The sequence below is a fragment of the Coturnix japonica genome, chromosome 8, assembly GCF_001577835.2.
Source record: "Coturnix japonica isolate 7356 chromosome 8, Coturnix japonica 2.1, whole genome shotgun sequence".
Classification (NCBI taxonomy): Eukaryota; Metazoa; Chordata; class Aves; order Galliformes; family Phasianidae; genus Coturnix; species Coturnix japonica.
The window spans coordinates 1602061-1623793 of record NC_029523.1 but is presented as its reverse complement, the minus strand read 5'-3'; the positions used below and the strand labels follow the sequence as shown (position 1 = coordinate 1623793).

The 21733-nt window shown below is 36.5% G+C and overlaps 1 long non-coding RNA gene across 1 annotated transcript in view; it reads right to left on the bottom strand.

Moving 5' to 3' along the window:
- Nucleotides 1-21733, bottom strand: part of LOC116653762 — a 69216-nt gene that overhangs the window by 10210 nt on the left and 37273 nt on the right. The window contains exon 2 of the long non-coding RNA XR_004308179.1: nt 5560-5643. This is a non-coding gene — a long non-coding RNA (uncharacterized LOC116653762). The remainder of the gene's footprint in view (nt 1-5559; nt 5644-21733) is intronic.

Sequence of the window (21733 nt, the reverse complement as noted above, 5' to 3'; positions counted from 1 at the left end):
TGTTTTTTGTTTCTTTAATCAATACAAAGTGAGCTGGCAATCCTGCATGAAAAACTTTACACAGAACTTTTTCACAGAGATTAGAGACTTTTCCTTGGGACATACCACCTGGGAATTTGTGATCATATGTCCTACCACAGTTGTATAACTTTAACATCCCACAGAGCTGACACTTCGACACTAACAACTGTGCAGGGAGTAAAACAGATTTACAAGTGGTAGTGACCTTTTCATCAAGGGAAGTGAAGTAGACTTGAATCCACCATACCCCCGACTCACGGTCCTGACAACATCATTCAACATACAGTAGGAAAAGCACTTCAGCAAAAGTTTATGAAAGTGACATTGACACAGCACAGTACAATAAATTGATCCCAACAACACGCCGTGAGTTTTAAGTAGCATCTCTTTTCTTTTAAGTGCGATTAGACATGTTTGCTGCTTAAACACTTTAGTATCATTTGTTACTCAGAGAGGACAAAATGTTGTGGCATCAGCACCTTTTTAGTTATGGTAATTATTTTCTTAAAGTAAAAAAATAAATAAATAGCTACCATCTATAACTGAATGTTCCTAACATCATTTCTTTCTTATCTTAGAGCCCCATGCTTCTGTGCTGCATGCACAGGCCTTATTCTCTATCTTGGATCTTGTTACCCTAGCAACTAATAGCCAAGCGGGCTTTAACAAAAAAAAAAAAAAAAAAAAAAAAAAAGAGGTGGCTCTGATTTTTAAAGGAAATTGACTACTTTAAACCCAGTAAATGCCTGTTTTAATTGCACTGTTCATGGCTATGAATCTCTCTCAGCATTTTTTCCAGAGAAAACAGCAGTTTAATTCAGTTCTGAGCTTTGCTGCATAAGGCAGTAAAGCAAAACTTATCCCGCCGGAAACTTCCAAGCATAGATGATTTATTTTTAGGTGTCTAAAAGTCAAAAATTAGGTCTGCATTTGCTTATTCAAACTCTTTATTACATAAAGGCTATTTATTTTAAGCTTCTTTAAAAATAGGAACAGTTTACTTAGAAGTATTACACAACTACAACTTATAAGGGTACTCTATCTCATGAAAAAAGAAAATTATCGGATAAATTTATGGTAAAGCAAATTTTCCCTATCGATCAAGCCCTAGAGAGGCATTAGCAACATTTAAAGGAACAAACTGTAGAAGATGGCATAACTGACACGTATAAAAACTCTACAAGAGGCCTGAGAAGTGCTAGTAGGAAATGGAACACTTTAACATTACATCCTGGTCATACCAAGGTCCATTGGCCCTGTACTCATTCCAGATAATTAATTTACAACACATTAAACCTCTGTGTGAAGAAGGAAGTTATGCATCAGTTGTGTAGGAATATAAAGTGTTATTGATTTAAGATTTGTACTGTATCCTGCAGTGACAGAAAGAAACAATCTAGTTGTGTTTTAAAGACAAAAAAACCTTTTCTGAAGGACACATTTGCTAAATAAGTGCACTTTACACTACATTTAACTGAAGTATTGTTGACATCCTAAAATAAACATTGTTGAGAAAGAAGCCCTCAGCATAATTAGGAGATTGTGGCATGACTGGATAGTATTGGCATTCACTCTAAGAATCAAATGCTTGGAGGTGATAATGCTCTCTTTTACAGTAACAGTTTAAAATAGAAAAAACAAATTGACAAATATTATTTAATGAATAAAATATGAGTGATCCAATACCATTAATACGCTACAATAACTAAAAAGAGTCAAGCCATTTTCCTCATGGAGGCATTGTGTGTATAACATGGGAGGGAAGGAAATAGCTGCAGACTGGAAAAGTGTTAAGACATGAACATCATGGCCAGTTCCATTTATAGAGTCATAACTCAAAGTCCAAATTTAAAGGTTGGTTTGCACTTCTCACTGCTCTTCAGCTTCCCAGGACCAAGGCACAATAAGAAAGTCTGCCCTGCATTACTCACAACTTTCAGCAATAATCTACTTTCAAGATCTTTTAAGACGTGCAGTGATTAGAAAGAGATTCCAAAGAGATTCCAATCTACCTACGTGCAATACACTCCCAATTGCAAGAATATTCCATTTCAAGCAATCAGTAATGACAGAGAAAACAAAGGTATCCATAACTTGGGCTGAACTACACTTATCTTGCTATAAGGACAGAAGTGTTAACATTCTGATAGAAAGTTAGATCATGTTTGGGATTCAGTACAAAATACCCAGAAAAAGGCTGTGAAAGATCTAAAATGAAGCCTAGAATTTTGCAAAGGGAAATTACTCTAGCTGAATTGAAACCAATAGAAGAGCACTGCAAAGTAAACATTACAATATAGTCGAAGTATTGCAAGACTCATGGCAAAGTGTAAAAAAACTTGGCTATAAAAACAGGAGAGTACACAAATCCTACAAATGAACTCAGGCACAGAGACAGGTAACATGAAGCAAGAAGATCCCTGGCATGTGGAAGATTTAAGAAATGCCATTTACAATTCACTACAAGAGATTGTGCACACATGCAAGTGTACACAGTATGAGCAAAGTAAATGACAATACAAGATCCTTTTGTAGAAGTCTAGCAAAAAGCCTCAGAATGTAAAGAAGTAAAAGCCATAAGAAGACAGAAGAATGGCAACAACAGCGTTACCAGTGCTGCAAGTGCACACATTAAGAGGGAAGAAAATCAGGAAAGAAGTAATTAATTTTAAAAGACTTATTTTTTTCTTCCAGTTCTAAACTTGACTATTTATGAACATTTCCAATAAATGTGTGGTGGTTTCTCTCAATACTACAGTCAAAACTGAAGTCAAGTGCATTATTCATCATGGATACTAATAAAAAATTTAATGTCAGTGCTCTCCAAGAGTGAAGGGAGCCTTTGGCCTCAGTCTACATCTGTGAAAAGTTATGTATCTTATTTATGGAAAGCTTATGTTAACTTAATCTAGCTATAAACTACTTACTGTCATTCCCAATAGGAATCTGATAAGCATCTTTATCTTACTGCCTTCTGAAACTGCATAGATTATTTCTTAACTAACAATGGTTAATTTACAAAGCAAATATAAATCTAAGTAAAACTAGCTACCTGCACATGCATATACTGGAGCCCCTGATACAAGCACAGTTTACAGATTAGATGACACATTTCAATATGACGCCTACCCATCTAGTCTGTGAGCAACTATTTTTTCTCACAGACTAGGACTACAAATAACAGAGGAATATCAGGGTATTAGCCTAGGATGGTGCACTCTTTATTTTCCTGTGAAAACCTTGTATAAAGATCCTCCAGTTAGGCTGAAGGGCACTTGAAAGTCCATGTTCATAAGGGACAATGACCACAGATTCACAAAACATTGTTATGTGTGACTAGCAATAAGCTGCAGCTTTCGCTTGGCCTGACAGAGCCTTTCCACAAGGAACCATATCTTAAACTCACACTGTCCAATCGCTGTGACGGAGACAAAACAATCTAAAACCAGTGTTGGCACTTCCCTAGTGGGAGAAATGATCTGTACCACATGCAGCTGTACACACAGCAATAAGAAGGAAAGCCGCAGTCAGTCACCAGAACAGAAAGAGCAACTCCTGTGAAAGATCCCCGCATTTTCTTAAAAATCTAATTTTCAGTTAAACTAGTGCAGGCCCAAAGGGGAAAAAAGAGGCCATTTTACAGTAACTAGTGGTCCCAGAGCCACGACTCTAATTCAGCAACACAGGAAACTTACAGAAGACTTGCCAGTCCACCATAGTGATTTCTCAAGTAGATGAAGCCACTGTGTTTACAGCTCTGCATACACTGAGACATCCACATCTGTTTTCTTCTTTAGCAACCAAATCATTATTCATCTTGAGAGGAGATGATTCATTATTTAAGGGATTTTGATTTCAGTTACATATTTTTGCTTAAATCAAATATTTTTCATTTTAAAATTTAAAATGTTTGGCATGAGAACTTGAAAAAATAGCAGGCAACAATAATCATTATGTAAAAGAACTCAAAATTTAATGTCCCTTGCATCCCTCTTCAAAATTGTAATGAAATGAGCACTTTTTTCTTCTCATTCTTTAATAAAAATACTTTATATCTTCTGAGGTCTCATCAATCCATATAAATACACTAAAATATAGAGAGTACACCACAATATATGCTTCATTAAGAATCTGAAATGATGCTTCAGTATTTCCTGGAACTAACCATAGTATTGAATTTTGGGAAAACACACATGCACTACTCTTTGTTCTTCTCATTCTACAGTGAAAAAAAGTGTGAAAAATGAAAAGAGCACTATAAATTCAGATTATAGGTTCAAAAGGACAAAGGACAGTAGGAAATGCAAAAGTGATTTCCTATGAGGCTGCATTGCTTTCGTCTCTGCTGATATCACCAGAAGAGCATAGGCTGCCTTACATCTCACCCATCTGACAACACTGCTTCCCTCATCCCTATCAGAGCTGCCTGTCACTTAATAGCTTGTTCAATTATGAGAAAGTGTTAATAAGTAACCTGGGCGTGTTCACCCTTCACTAAACTATAATCAACTCTTGATTCTAGGTTTTATGATTGTTCTTCTCACATGACGTGTCAAACAAAGATTTCACATTTTGTACACCTTTATAGGTCATTACACTACTGTGCTAATCCTGTTACCACATTTAAAGAACTGCTTTTCTTTCCCTTAACTTGTAATTCAAGATATGGTCTCACAACATATTTTGTTATTTAAAGTACTTTTTGCCAATAATGTGATACTGCCAGCCTAATAAGATTTGGAGATCTCCTGGGCAAACACAATAGTGTGTCAAAGAAGGTATTGACCTACAATACCTGCTGTTAAGGAACATGTTAGCTCCCTCATGCTCGCACACCTTCACTTACTTTACGCAATGATAACCACTGCACATCTCACAACACAAGCTTCCACCTCACCAAGCTGACTCAGCAGCTGGATGACTGCATGTGCCCTATAAAAAGTCCAATAATGAAACCTGGCCCAGGGAAAGAGAGTGAGGGACCCAAGAGATTAGTCAGGTAAGAGAGTGCAACTATGGAAAAATATGTATGTGAGGCTTAATTTCAGTTAAATATAGCATTTTATTTCTACTTATTCCCTAAAGGTCTTTTTTTCCTACATTTTACTGAGACAAAAAATAACTACATTACAATGTTAGCATTTTTCTGGGATTAAACTACAGTTTTACTATTCTTTATTGAGTGTTTCTTGTCACACTCACTATCGTGGATTACAAGCATGTGAGTGATCCGACTGTACATTACTGGTGTCGTTGCATCAGTCCTATAGATATGTATTTATACGTAAATTGTGTATCTTTGAATGAATACCTGTTCTATGAATGAGTGTATCAAAAAAGTATATCCTAGGATAGGATTATTTTTATATTCCTGGAAATAAGCATCTTGCTATACTTTCAAAAAACGCTTTTCTAAGAGTTTTGTGTATAGCAACTGCAGCAAACTTTCAAACTGAACTCTATCAAGAATGTAAAGTCAAGGTAGATCACAGGCAGTGTTTTCTTTTTTTTTTTGTTAAACTATTCACCCATACTTACCATGTCCCTCTCTAGAATCCATGGATCATTATTCTTTGTAGCTCTTTTTTCTTCGGTGTAAGACTGTGGGATGAAGTCCACATTCTGAAATTACATACAAATATGTTATAAAAAATGGAGTGTTTGAAATCAATTCTAATGTTAAATGCAGAGGACATTCTGGGCTCATTAAGTAAAAATATCTCATTTAATGAGCAGGAAAGCACTGAAGCACACTGAACCCTGACACAAAGCAAATTATTTAAGTGATAAATTATATTTTATGGGGAATGTAAAAGTTAATAATACTCAGGGGTAAGGTAATAAATGCAGAGGTGTAACTAACTTCATTGACTGCTTTACTTACAAACATGCCATATGTACCTGGCTACTTGAAATAGCAATAAAAAGAATTGGCAAACTCATGGAACCAAAGATTCACGTACAGACCTTTGTAGCATTCTTCTCCAGTAGTCAATCTGTGTTTTATTCTTTTCAAACTCATTATTCTCCTCCCTCTCTCACTTTAGGATATATACCTCCGGTCTTTGCTTTTCACTTTCTGTCAAATATTTGATCTTGCATTCATTAAAACTGAAACCTTCTTATCTACCAGAGAGGCTAATAAAATGAGTGCTCATTTACCTGAAATGATGCCCTAGAAGTGACCTGAAACTTTACTTGAAGAGAACCAATCCATGCTGAAAAAAACAGTGGATCAACTACTAATCCTCTGCCTTTCCAGTACATACAAGTTCAGTGGATGAATCTTCAAGAGTTATTGTTCAGAGATCAGTGCAGCAGCTAAACTCACTGAGGATACACACACACACATCTACACAGTGGAATAAGAGTCTCTAGTATGAACATAATTATCAGAGTGAAAACTCTTTCACTATATTTTTAACCGTGCAAAGGTACGTATCAAGTAGAAATCAACTGAGGAAGAATATAAAAATTATTTTTTATTGCTATTTACTTAATCTTAGAAATGGAATTTGCATTACTATCTTAATATACTTTCTAACTTCATTTATGTATTTGCATGTCCAGGCCAACAGCTAGTGTTTTAATCTCATTGATACATCTGGGAAGTGAATACGAAGCCAGTACACTGAATTGGTACAGTTTGCATATGTATAGGATAATCATTCACACAGCATGAGTATCATGTTTGCCAAACCTTCAGACTTATTATACAGAAGAAATCATATCAATCATGAAAATATTTTCACATACTGCATCCAAGATTATCTATGTATGTGCAATGATTCTCTAAGAACAAGAGTTTGTGTTCAAGCCAACAAAGCTGACTTGATTTAAGCCTTCTATTTACTTTTCATCTTTACATGGTCACATGATAGTAGTGATAGTAGTTCAGCAAGCAACTGAAGCAGCTCAATACAACACTTTGAATGTGTCAAGTCAAACTACATACAAGCAAAAAAAGTGCTTCCAACAAGACCCAGTATAAAACAAACCAGTAGGAAAAAGTATCATCCCAAAAGATCAAAATCTCTAATTCAAGCTCTTCAATATGCTTTGAAAAGCAACAAAGTTCATACATGTTTCCTAGAAGATTTCCAAGACATGCTTCTGACATGTTATATAACTAGAAATACAGACATAAAACAATTATGTGGAGCTACTTGTAAATTGGCTGTTCTGTATGATGGTTGACAAGAAAAAGAAGTAAAAGACGGATCCAGACAGATTATATACTTTCAAATAGGCACCTGAGCAACTTGTTTTCTCCTAAAAACTCAGATAAAGGTGCTACATGGGTTTGGAATCTGAACTGGGAGATTCAAACTCCAATAAGCAAGAAATTGAAAGAAAAACTTTGAACACTGAAAGAATACCAAGTTGTAAGCGTCAAGAATACAAGTATAAATATATACATTAACATGTTCTGTTGAGGAGGTTAGTAGGTTAAATTAGAAGTATTTGGCATCACCCTCCTGTGTTCCACAGTAACTATAGAGAGACACGTACATAAGACTCATACTACAGCTCAAAATGAGGTTGCCATCAAAGGTCAGACTACTAAAATGGGTAAATACATCAATTCCTGTTTTCCTGTCAATATAAAAATGCTGAAATGTATACAGAGGCCAATAACCAGATCCTTGTGAAATCTTATGCTAAGAGCATTTTATGTTTGAACTGTCCTTCTCCTGGCTTTAAAGCATTTTTATAGTCAGCTGACGCTGTACATGAGAAATACTACTCACTAGTGCTTGACTTGTGTGTTTTTGTTTTCTAAACCCACATGCTGTCAAATATTAGATTAAAAACATATTTTGTAAAATCATGGAAGAAACCCATCCCTGAACAAGCAAGGTACACTTGTTATATACTTAGCAAAGAAAGTTCTTCCAGAAATCCAGATGTGGCTTCTCTCAGATATTCATTAAAAAAAAAAATAAATCCATGACAAAATGTATCTTACACACAATAATTCCCTCTTTAAGGCATCAGAGAAAACAGAAGTTTATTCATATTTTCATTTTATTTACATATATTTAAAAAAAAAAATCACTTCTCTTCAGATAGCTTCAAAAAGATGTAAGGAGTAATTGGTTCCATAAAGCCAAGAACATGAGGGACAGAGGTGCACAGCATGTTCTCTACTGAACTTCCCCATGATCTCACATCATACTCAATAATGAAAAACATGCCTTATGAGTCTTTCTAACCAGTATATGTTACCATCTCTACTTCTCCAAATAATACATTTGAGTTTTCAGCTAAATGTGGAATAACTAATGTACTGGTGCCAGTCGGATAGTTTATATCACCAAACCCCCACAAGCAAATTTGTTTTACACAGCAGTTGAATGAGAAACATCCTGTAGAGAGCGCAAACGCGAGGGAATGGGAACAGAAAACAGCACCAGCAACATGATTTAAATTAATTAAGTGAATATTAATACCTCCAAGACTTTGCCTTATTGCTTCATATATATATTTTAGTGTGAAAAGCTGTAATTTACATGTACACTATTTTTTTTAACACCATCTATTAATCAGATATATACAGCTACTATGTTTAATTGACACTGTAAACAAAAGGCCTTTTTGAAAACATATGCTGCAATAATCAAAATGTTATTATGCTGACAGTGCCTTTCTCTGAGGAAATTGTAACATCTGTATTAACTGTGATAAGCATTGATTATCTGAAACGATATAAATATTTGGGGAGCTAATAACAATCAGGTAGGGTTTCAGTGCATGCTATAGACAGCAAAGATAAATTGCAGGAAACTTAGATCAAAGTTGGTTTGTGAATAAGTTTGTTTTTGTACTTAATGACTCAATATAAAACATACACTGAAAACTCTTAGGAGATTTAAAGCACACGGAAATGCCATAAAGAAACATCCCATCCTGTGCAGGATTTCTGTAGAATCTCCCTGTGCAGTGTGTAGGATGTCAGTACACAAGAAGGGGAATTAATTCAATCCATCAAATACTTACCATGCGCTTTTACCAACATTAGACATTTCTTTGAATTATTAGCCTTTTTTTTTCTTTTCCCTTTTTTTTCTATTAAGGCAGAAAGAAAGTATGTAACTCTCATCTCTTCCCTTTGAGAAGGTTATTTGAATGATGCAATAGGTCAACTGGAATTGAGTTCCCATTCAGACTGGGTCAGCTGTATCTTGGTTCTGAGACAGACATTTATTTTGTCTGAGTTACTTTGATTAAACTACCAAAGACTTCAGTAAGGGCTTCCATCACCTGCCCTGGAACTTTATAGACGCCTTTCCTTTCCCACTCTAATGTCCCTCCTTATATATCCCCTTTCTGTGGTTGCGACACCTATTTTAGCAAAGATTCTGGATTTCTGGAATAGTTGAAGACTTAAGATGGAGTCCTGGTGAAAGAGGCCAAATGACATCAGTCTCAGTGAAGCTGAAATGGCATTACTGAAAACAGGATCTGCTCCGTACAGACATTAAAGAGAACTTTTACTGACACTGTATCATTCTTCACACACAAGACAAAAGCCCATTCCTTTCAGCAAGCAAGAGAGAGCACCAGACACTGTTTGGCAGACTGTGACACACAGCCATGTGCGGGCATACCGAAGTAAGGGCTGAGGTCCTAGGACTGATCCTTTTTCTGTGGACTCTGTGTTGCTGCTACTGAAACCAGTACTGGCAAGAGAGGTGCCTGGTGCATTAGTGGGACTCTGGCCCCAGTAATAAAATGGGTGCTTATTGTTGACAACAACAGGACCAAGTTTTTATACAAATGACTGAATCCAAACATGTACCTCATTTCGTGTGACTGAAAAGCCCTATTGACTACACGGTCCCATAGGACTGCCCATATTTGTGATCAGGAAAGAAGCATAGTTTATGTAAACCTTCGCCCATGATTCAGGGTTGAGTAAACAAAGACTTTCTATACTTTCTGCAAGCGTTTCACTGTTAATACACAGCATGCAGCATTTGTTTCTTATTAAGTCGTATTTTCATTTCTTTGCTCTTGTAATTTAGGTCTTTCCAACAACTCTAATTCTTTTAAGCATTGCATTAGCTTGCCATCCTATAACCTCTGTACAGCTTTCTCTGCGATTGTTGTAACAATCTGTACTATTCCAAAGCACAGGCATTAATTGCATCTCTAGTTATTATCTTGTCCTTGCTTCCTTCACACTAGCGGTCCCTGATTTTTATTTTTTTCTAACCAGCCAGAAGGCTCGAAAGACATCATCTGCACAAAGCGTGAAGTAATGTTCTGTAGAGACAACAATAGCTGTTTATTGCTCCTTGCATAAACTACTTTAATTACCTTTAGATTACTGATGTTATTCACAAACATTCACTTACAGCTGAGAGGGTCCATGGGCGTTTGCTGAAATTCTTTGCAACACTTTGTGTTAGGTTGCAGCAAAGCGTATTATAGTCTTCGTCTATTCAAAGACAGAGCGACTTATGCAATGGAAATCTGAGATATTCATATAGTGTTGATATTTGCAATACTACAATGGCATTTGTAATTCTAAATAAAATGAACTTACACCAACACAACTGAACGTTATAACTTAGTGCAACAGCAGTGCCAGCATGAACAAGCTGCTATGTCTAATTCCATACCTATGGCGAGTTAGTGCATTTTTGCTCAAAATGCACACAAATCCACAGTTTTATACAGTTATATGCACATCATGCTGGCCACGAAAACCCAGCTTGTTTGACAAGCTAAACGATTCATATTATTTTCTTCAAGTCTGCTGGCTAGTGTTGGGCTACAGAAGCACAGAAGTACAAATTATACGGGAGAGCAGGACACCTAAGAACAGAGAAATAGAAAACAGCCACTTAAAACATACCTCAAATGCTTTTGCAACATTAATAGACTTGCATAGGGCACACAACCAACTGAAAAGATAATTATTGATTATATGTTGTTGAGTACCACAGAGATTCAGTTGAGTAGGGACCTTACTGGAGGTGATGCTAGGAGAATAAAAAGGGTCTTGTTAAGTGCTGTCTATATGGTCTCTTCAAAAACATCAACTGAAAAGGTAGAAAACTGTTTTGAAACACGGAGGTCTGATATTTCCCAATTTCTTGTGCACTACACAATAGAACTATAAAATAAATTCCTCTAATGCTACTTGTGCAATAAAGATCTGCTTTTCCTTACTACAGCCTCTTCTAAGACAGCTTCTTGGCACACTGTATTTTGCAGGAGGCCTGTATTTATTACACCATGATCATAAACGGTACAGGACTGATTAATTCTACATTTCAATTACGATAATTATATTTTAAATACATAAAGGTTGCAGTATCTCACATAGCTTCCCACTACAAAACAAGGGGGTACTCAGTCTTAAGATTCTATGTCCCTTTAATGAATCTTTTCACCAGTGCGGGATGTAATTCCATTTAGATGTTACAGTGAGGTGGAAATTCACATTTAGGTAGATATTTGCCTTTCATTGCTATCTCATACAGTTACTGAGTGCACTGAAAGCTTCACAGGTTTTTCAATATGCTGGAACAACTCTTGTGTGTTACTGTTATGTTAATGATTGCTGTAATATGAGACTATGCTTTTGTAAGTACCAAAGATGTCTGAATGCATTTGTTTCTAAACAAGAGACAGTCTGTGACAAACACATACTGAATAACAAAAGGAGGCAGAGGGGCTGGGGGACTGGGAAAAAAAAAAAAAAAAAAAAGGAAGAAAGAAAAAGAAACAAAACATAGCACAGCAGCCTATCTGAACAACCTTGATACAGGACTATAAGCTCTATATAGGGCTTCAGCTATTCATTCTATTTTGCTGCTGCCGGATGATGCTACCTCTATTGAAGAAAGAAAGGAATTTGGGCAGAAATAATTAGATTTTGTCTGAAAGAAAAAAAAAGAAAATGAAAGAGTGACTTAACAGGGGTATTATAAAATCTCATGTGTCTCCTCTGTATAAGAAAGCATTTGTATACAACTATAAATTTTTTATGTTTCTATCAAACATTGATAATAAAGGTTTTAATATTTATAGTTACCCTTGGCCAAAGTCTCAGAGTTCCCTCTCCAGTAGGGTACACTCACAGAGGTACTCATTGCCTTTGGGTACCGCTGATTGGGACAGCAAGCACATTATGGATTTCCCTTTGGAATATAGCACGAATATCCAGCTCTTCTTAATCTTCTTAATATTCAATTTTACGCCTTCCTCGGTAATCAGCTTTATCCTGAATTCTAATGAGTTCTTGTTTTACACTGGGAACTGTGTCTTTTAACAATCAATGTTATTAAAATGACCCTTGATAGTGCATGATTCCACAGTGGGGATTTTCAAAGCTATGTACAAAAATGCACTTCATTACCACTTTAATATGGAAGTTTAAAATCAGAACTTCTTTCTGCTGTGTTCAAAGTAATTTCTCTAGCTTTGAACAGTTGCAATACACGATAGCTTATTGCAGGATTTTGGCTCTCTCTTCACAGTAGCCCAGAAACTCTGAGCAAAGAAAATACAGTGCTGGAGCACAGCTAGTAGATTTATGGTCACTGGTCTGCTTGTTGCCCAAGAGCAGATGAATTAAAGGGTTCTGTGATGCAAGGTGCTCTGTAGTGGTTACATGTTTCAATGCATTAAATAACTCCAATGAAGTTATAATAATGATATTTTAACTAGCTTTATTGCTCACTGTTCATGAGAACTATCATGCTGCTGGCATAGATAAAATATATTAGGAAATGAGTTTCATCTCAGTTGCCCTTCTAGTGAACCTGTGAATATCTGAAGTTTGTTTCCATTGTACAGCAAATACGGACAATACAATTACAAGGATATTATACATCACTTTGTTGCAAGCATATGAACTGGGCACTAGTTTCTAGTTGGAGCTGGGACTGAGGGAAGGTACCTGCCTGCAGTGCCAGCGTTCCACTGAATAAAATGCAACACACAGATCTACCATTACACACACTTCTTATCAAGGAGGAGAGAAGATGCTGCTTTAAGGGGGCATTTAAGCTGAAATCAAGATACGAAAACCGCATTGTGAAATAGAGGAAATAAAAGCAAAGCAGTGAGTGAAGAAAGTTTTCACAGGTCTTTCAAGGCATACAGCAGGGGAAAAGGATTTTAGTTAGCAGCTTTTTGTTACCTTTTTTTTAAGACTCTGTAAGGAAGATTAACAGTTGCTGTGCAGTTAACTACTCATTAGAAATTACCAATAAAAAGGCTGTTTAGACTCAGCAGAAAGGTACTTCACGTATAAAATGGAGGAGTGTAAATACGGACTTCTGAAAATCAAATAAAGAAGCCTTGAAACTACTTACCCACCCTGCAGTTTCAACTCTAATTTGTTCCGTCCTGAAGCAAAGTTCAAATATTTAAAAAGTATAATATAAAACAGAAATCCCAGGCATCTCAGATTCAACAGCAGTTTCCTTTCCACACAAATGTCATGAAAGGAAAGGCTAAGAAATCAAAAGATTGTTTCAAAAATAAAGGACAAGAATGCTCATACCAGAAGAACACCGTGCCTGCTCCATGTGAAAAACATTTCCCCTTTGCCTTATTTCCATTATCAAGAATAAATAACCAGATTAATCCCAATGGTAAATTTGAAATAAGCAAGGTAAAAAGGCAGTGCTTTACTTGAAAAGAGGAAAGTGGATTTAAGTGGAATTTGTGGACCTGCATTATCATTTAAGTAGAAGTTCATTTATATAGTTGACCATAGGCAGATCTTTACCATGAAATTGCACCACAAAAACCATACTTTGAAATAAAAACACACTCTACAAATAAAACTTGCAGAACAAAGCAACAGTAGAAGTTTGCCTATGAAATTTAACTGCATTATCCCTTCAGTGCACCTGAATTTGGATGCTACTACTACTGACAGGGTCTTTTTCCTTTGCCCAGGCAGGACACTGCACTGCATGTGGGCAAGGATTCCATAACAGAGAAGAGGACTGTTATCTAAACACCCATCTTGTTATGTCAGAAAGCAAGATGTAAAAGACCTCTTGATGCAAAAGATGCAGGATAAAAAATGTTGCCATACATCACCTGATGATGCCAGTATCCTAAATTAGCAGAACTATGTCATACACAGATGTCATTGTATTCTACCACACCTTATCAGGTTGCCACTCTGAAGCCAGCCAATTCGTCACAGACTTGAAACTCCTCTATAACTATGTAATATATCTGAGCCCAGCCTTGTGTACTTGCCAAACACAACCAATATTTCTTAGTCTTTCAGCCCTTCATCTAAGAAGATCTGTAGTTTAAGAACTCTAACAACTTTTTCTTTAACTAGAAAGTTATAGGTTTCCCTTCACATACTCATTCTAGAAAAATGAAAATTAAATTTTATTAAGGAAACCTTACACAAAAGATGGTTTTCAGCTCTCTAGAGAAGACAATTGAGAAGACAAGTATATCACATTTCTGTAGGCTCACCTGAAACAATCCCCTCATCACTGCTTTTGCAATGACACTCTGGAAAGAAGGAAGTGAGCAGCTATTACATTAGGATGCTTACAAATCCAGGAATTTGTTACCCAAATTCAAGATGCAATCTATCTTCTTGTCATTGACTTCCTAACTGAAAAAAAGGATATTTTTTAATGCTCAGGAAATTATGAAAGGAAAGATATTTACTGTCACTGTAGACTACCTGCAGCGCAATTGATTTATCACCAGTATAAAAACTGAAGTCTCATTGCCTTGTGAATCAGTATTGGAATCCATGGAAACAAGGAAGAGTGTAGGAATAAGCATTTATTATCCTATGAAAACAGCTGAATTCATTTAGTACTTCATGAATGACTGCAAGATAATAAGTAATGTTTGGTGGTTTTTTTCATCTGCTTGTTTCTTAGAGGCAAGACGTGAGGGCACCGGTAGATTGTACTATAGTAATAAGTACTTAAATATACTCAATAGTCAGCAACAGCTTGTAAAGTGAAAGACCTGAGTGAGTTTAAAGAAAAAAAAGTAAGAAGTAGCCATATGTAATGATTGCCCCTTTTAAAAGTGTAAGCTGTTTTATGCACTCTAATATTGGCAACGTATAGAAAAAAGTAAAACATGAAAAATTTTCCTCGAAGACTGCATGCAAAAACATAGAATTAAGCAGTTGATCTTTCAGATATTATTTATTTTGCGTAAAGAAAAGAGCAAAGACCATTAAAAAAAGTCTAAATCTCATCTAAGATTACTGAAAGATTTACTTGAGGCCATATTGCATTTCTTGTTTTCCTGATTAACAAATCATCACTGCACAAAGCAACACAGGTGGTCAGTCCCCTTGGGGTCACATCAAAGGGGCCACCATGAAGCTTCAGATGTTATTCAAAAGCAATCTGAAACATGTCTCTCACTGTTTGTCCCATCTATTGTACTCCACAGGGTCATCTTTAAAAGGAGTGTCTGGTTTACAAAAAAATAAATCCAACCTCTCATGAAAATGGTTTTCTAACTGTGGCTGTTTTAGGAACGGTCTGTTTTCAAAGGACTTGCATCATAAACTATGTCATGCTAAAACTCTATTTCTATATGAAGCAATGCTTTTGGTCCTTTCAAACAAGAAATTTATTTTCACTAAATAACAGTTAAATGTCTGCAATCACATCCATAACTAATGTCAATCATGCCCATAAGAAAATCATATAGACCAATAAAAAGAAGAAAAATGAAGTCACAATAGTTCATTCTTCTCTTAACTCTTAAAAGAAATTCTGGTTTGACTATTGTACGTTATGAGTTTAAACCAGAAGTTGCAGTCCTTAGATCAGCTCTACACAAAACTTTTATTCCATACATTTTGAAGTTTATTCTGGAACTTGAAAATATGTCAGGACTTTTCTTTTTAAGAAGGCCTTAGAAACACTCATGAAGTAATGATGCTGCAGCCCACATACTACGCTTGTGGAGAAGGTTCGGTTGTTTTTACATTTTTGGTTGGTTTTTTTTAGAACAAAAAATGTTAGCACTTTAAAGACTCTTTCAACATTGTCCCTTAGCGTACGCGAGTTGCAGGAAAACATCAAAGCCTTATTAAGTTGACAGTTATTCCATCAATACCAACAGGATGTTTATAAACCATGATTCATGTTGGGTATACCAAGAAGAGAACACAGACTTGTAGCTCTCAGTAATAAACAAAACCAACAACATTTTTCAGCTATGGAAAAATGATTAAAGAGTTATGGGCAAGCTGTCGTAGGAAGGAAAACCCAACAGGGCTTCCCACTTTTAATAGACAGGAAGCTGACTGCAGAACAGTTTCTGAGTTTCTAACTTTATGCTTTGTGCAACAAAATGATCTAAGAAATCCTTCAGAGAGGATTTACTAAAACACATAGTATCACATACAGAGTCAGAAAATTCTTTCAGAGAATAATGCTTTCACAAAATGTGGTTTTCAAGTCACCAAATGCAGCAGCCAAGCATTCAATTTCCAAGTTAACTCTGCCCTACTCTAACTAAGGCATAAGCATCCTACAAATGTACTTATTCTGCAGTCTTAAAGGACTAAACTTCACAAGTTAGCGGTGGATGAGGCAGGTACCTGCAGAAACATTTCACATCTAAACATGAACTACAGCTTCTTACTCCCAACAAATATTATTCCACTCCTAAGCTGCAAAATGCTAGGGATTTGTAAGTAAGGATATGAAAAAAAATACATAACACACTAATGTTTGTGTTCTGTATGAAATGAAACATTGTGAAATGTTTTCATAATGCATATTGTTAGATTTTATAATTTCAGTACTGCTACAAACTTAATGGATCACAGGACTTCCTCTTTTTAAAATGTTGACTGCTTCCAGCAATAGACATGTGATGTGTTGCTGCTAGTAAAGGGATCATCCCTCATGAAAAAAATGACTTATTTAGAATCAAGGATAAATCGGAGTAAAATCAGATAGTGGAGCAATAGCCTGGAATATAATTTAACTTAACCAAAGACCGTGGGTGGTCAATGCTTACAAATGAAACAGCAAAAAAAGTGCATTCTTACTGTATTGCCTGGAGTGCTTAAATTGACCTCTTAGGAGGGTAAATATTGTGTCTATCCAGTTGACTGTGTAGTCAATATCACATAGAGCAAAGGGTTTTTTTCCATACTTGGAACATAACCCCTCAGTGAGACTAATTAATTTCCCAGAAAACATCCAGGATATTGATCTGAGATTTGAAAACACTGTTGACGTACAGTAGCCAGTCACACATGAATAAGAACCATCTTTGAGGAAGCTCTAAAGAAATGGGACATGCACTATTAGAAGGTCTTTCAATTAACACATTCAGACAGCTTAACTGAGAAGCAGTCTGAGAATTCTGACTAATATTTCCTGCTTTATTACTGCTCAGAAAAAGAAACCATTTTCTACAAATCACACCCAGGTTTTTGATAAATTTACTGAATATTATAGCATTAGAGAGTCTTCACTAACTTGTTTTTCACACTGAAAAGTGCCATTTATCAGCTGTGAGTTTGTCTGATATCTTAGAGGTACGAACCCCTATGTGGAACAAACACATTTGGAATGTGAAAGCTTGTTAGATACAACACCTGTAATCATCTTTGGTTATAAAACCTTTCCTACGCACTGTCAGTATACTTCCTGCCTAGAGACACAGCACAATGAGCATCTATTTACATCATCAGTGGTAAAATATTTCTTGTTACATCAAAAAGTACCTATCAACGGTATGACAAAGAACTCAGCTTTTTGCAGAGGGGTTGATTGTTTGCATCAGTTACCTGAGGAAGAAACTGTGAAGCCCACACAAGCATGCATATGTCTCTTCACATGAGAGTAGTTTCTGGGCTTCACGTAGGGTTTAAGATAAAGTTCAACACCAGTACCTGGTTCAAATGAGAGGGCAGGCTGAGCTCAGCCAGCATCACTTTGTGCAACACTCTCAGTCAGAACGAGATCTACAACAAACATCCCAGTGATTCTAAAAGCCTGGACTATTTGAGGTAATTGGAAGTTACAGCAAGTCCTGCCCATAGAGGAGCTTAGCCCATAGGATACCCCCCACACAATAGAAATCCCCAAGTCTCCAAGGAAGATTTGCAGTGCCAAAAGGAGAGGTTTCAGAAGACATGCTGTGTTGCATGGTAAAGGTTTGCAGCAGTGCATAAGGTAAGTGAAGTCAAAATGACGTGGTAACTGGAAATGAAAGGAGGACAGAAGTTCAGGACTTCCTTGCTGCAGTGTTGGATGGGCACGAGGGGTCAGCCAAGTAGGAGAGAGATGAAGAGTGCTGTTTTTGCAGTTGCTGATATTCAGAATACTCTGCAGCACATACAGAATGGTATGCACCTCTAAGGGCACAACAAGACACTTATTTTCAAGATAAAACATCCAAACAGTTAATTATGAAAACATGGCTAAGGATCAAATGCAGCCTAGAATAGATTTTTACACATTAGAATTTCCTGTTAAATTATAGGGGTTTTTAAAGGAAGTGCTGACAGTCTCTTAACCATTGCAGTGTGAACAAATGAATAACAATATACGTATTCTTCTTGCTAATAAAGCTTTATAGCCTTGAAATTCAACACAGAGTCAGTCTATCGATAGTGGAGAATTTTTGAAATAAAGGCTTCATGGTGCTTTCCTCATTCCATGATGCAAAGAAACACAGTTGTAGGGTTTTCTTTTATTAGCAGGCTTCTAGAGATACCTGTGATTGGTTTTTTTCCCCTAATATGTGTGCTCTTTAGGAGACCATTAAAGACATCAACACAGTTTCCAATGGATGCAATGATTTCTTCTGAGTTGAGAAAGCATCGGAACAAAATATCAAATTTTTTATTCATTTAACTAGAATCATTGCTTACATCTCAAGTTCATCTTTCTCTTTGATTTTACACTACTTTTCCCAAAAGGTTTTCCCATTAATATATTAACAGATTTATGAATCTCATCATTCTGATTTATGTCTTTTCAATATATTTAAGGCTATGTCAATATTAAGTTATTTGTCCCTTGTGAGCACCTCCTACACAGTTTGGATTAGAAATATTTTTAAGCATCTACTGAGAAGTACTGCTTTGGACTCAGAGGTAATATCCTTACATAACTCAATTGCTTCTTCAATTGTGTAGTTTATTTAGTGAATCTGCTCAAAAAAAAACAAACCCACCACATTTCCCACCTATGGGATAAAACATAATAATCATAATCAAGCCATAGTGAGTTCTTTGAGAAAGTACAGACAGGATGCTGCAATCACACCATACTAAAGGACACAGTGTATAAATGATCTATCAACTCTGCAGACTGAAGCTGCTCTGCAGCTTTTAGAAGGCCACCCCAGCCACATCTGGGTCTTTACACTGAGCTGGTTAGCTCAGCTCCACATGCCCACACAGCTATCATACTGCCACTTGAACGCCCCATGTTGCAGTCTTTCCCAGTTTTGAAGTGAGAGCAATCTGCATGGGATGAAGGAAACAACTTGATAACTGCCAGGAGCTGCATCCCTTAAGAACACTTGCCAGAATACACAGCTTGCATCTGAAACAGCTAAACTGTCAGTGTAGTGCTCCATCTGTCTGCTTGACAACATGATTTTTATTTATGTGAACATTATTATATGAGGCTCGTTAATTTCAAATACAAATTCCAGTGCAGCACATTAGAACTTGTCCCATCTCTGTCAATATTTCTCTGTTCAGTAGTACCCTATGTCACTGATTTTCACAAAGCCACATTGCAAAGTTAATATGAATCTCCAGAATGTCTTAAAAGGGTCCAAAAGAACAAGGCTGCACAAAGAAACAAAGCAGAAAAGCTTGTTTCTCAAGCAGAGGGGGTCCAGGTGTTGGGAGTAGTTTTGGCAGATTTGAGTAACACTGAAATTGATTGCTAATTACCACATTTGCTAGGTTATATTACTGTGTCTATAATAAAGATAGAGCTGGTGTTGAAACACTTCAATATAATTGACGTTTATATTCTAATTTGGCCATACAATGCTCCTTTTTACAAGCCTTCATGTTGGCACTGGAAATTATCAGAAATATATTGAAAGTAATAATATGTATGATGGCAGTCAATGTTTGGGAAAGAAAATCCCCTCCATGGACACACACTATTGAGTCTACTAGAAAATGACTAATGCAAATTGCTTATTAGAGCAACACGAGGACATCATTTCATCTCTTGTTAGGTGAGCTCTGCTTCCTGCTCTGACCTCCCATCACTGGGCCTTCCCAACTCCCTGAGAATAGTCCTGATGACATCGCATATAACAAAGCAAAGGGAATTTCTTCCAGGAATACTTATTTCTATGATGCTGACACACAACACAGACAGCACAAAGATTTTTCCCAACCTTCTAGTTCAGCTTTTTGCAAGATAAAATGTGAAATCAGTTGTTTTCTCTGACTCCATGAGCACACAGCAGGCCTGCAGATCTGGATCAAAGAAAAGATCTATCTAGCCTGCAGGCGTGTCAGAAGAAAAGATTTTGTCCATGTGTGTCCATATATATTCTAATAAGCTTAGCAACATTTCTAAAAGTATTTGTAAAACAAGTATAAATTCCATGTTGTTGTAAGTCAGAGCTAGAAAATACCATGCTCATTAACTGTCTGTTCTGTCATTCATAGAACAGTCTCTTACTACAATAAAAAACGTCACTCAAGAAAAGTACCTGCTAGTTTCTGCAAGTGCAAATAGATACTGATTGCATCACAAAACTCCTAGGGAAACAAACTCCTTTAACTCACGAAACCTGGACTTTCATGGCCCTGGGAGAACTGAAGGTGTGCTAATCTATGCTCACCCTTCTCTCTGCTGCTTTCCATTAAGACATCAACAGAGCTCCTTAATAAGTTTTACAGAATCATACCCCTCTCTCTGTACCTTATAATTATCAATACAGGCTTGAGGATATCCTTTTCCATATGGGTTATTGTGAAGCATGCTGTCTCTATTTGGAAGAAATCGGCATTGAGCTCATTTAAGAGGAAGCATCTTTTTTACAGTCAAACTTTTACTGAGAAATAACTTGGCTACCACCATTTCCTATCATTCTGTGCTAATGGTGACATGCTTTATTAAAAGGAAATACATCAGACAGAACAGCATGATTTACAAAAAGAATGAGTTGTCCTAGACTTACATTCACCCACGTCAGTAAAAGCAAACCTCTGCTTGAGCTGAGAAATCTTAAGCTGGAATTTAAACAACGGTGTGTGTTACAGAGCATGCAGAGAAAATAAGCAATACCAGTAGTAACACATTTGCCACCACACTGTTTCACATCTACTGACTGTGGGGCCCTCATCTTTTAAACAAGCTGCGTGCACAGATCCTGGCAGGCCAGAAGATGCCCATGTTTTCTAAAGATGCCATTGGGAAAGAACCTCTGCACATTCATTTTATTGTATTATTCACTGCATTTTGAAAGTAGGACTATATAAATAAACATAGTTATTGTGTATTATTTACACAATATTTATTGATAGCTTTCTGGAGCACGCTGCAGTCAACTGAGACCATTATAATGTGCAGACACTCTCAGGATGATCAGAACCATAACACTACACCCAGAATTGATCAAAGCTTTATTCCTGAGGGGAAGGTGAACTTTTTGGCTAGCAGTACTTTGGTGAACAGCACAAGGAGCAGCAAACCCATCATGTCCTCTTCTCCCTTCTGCAGCACAC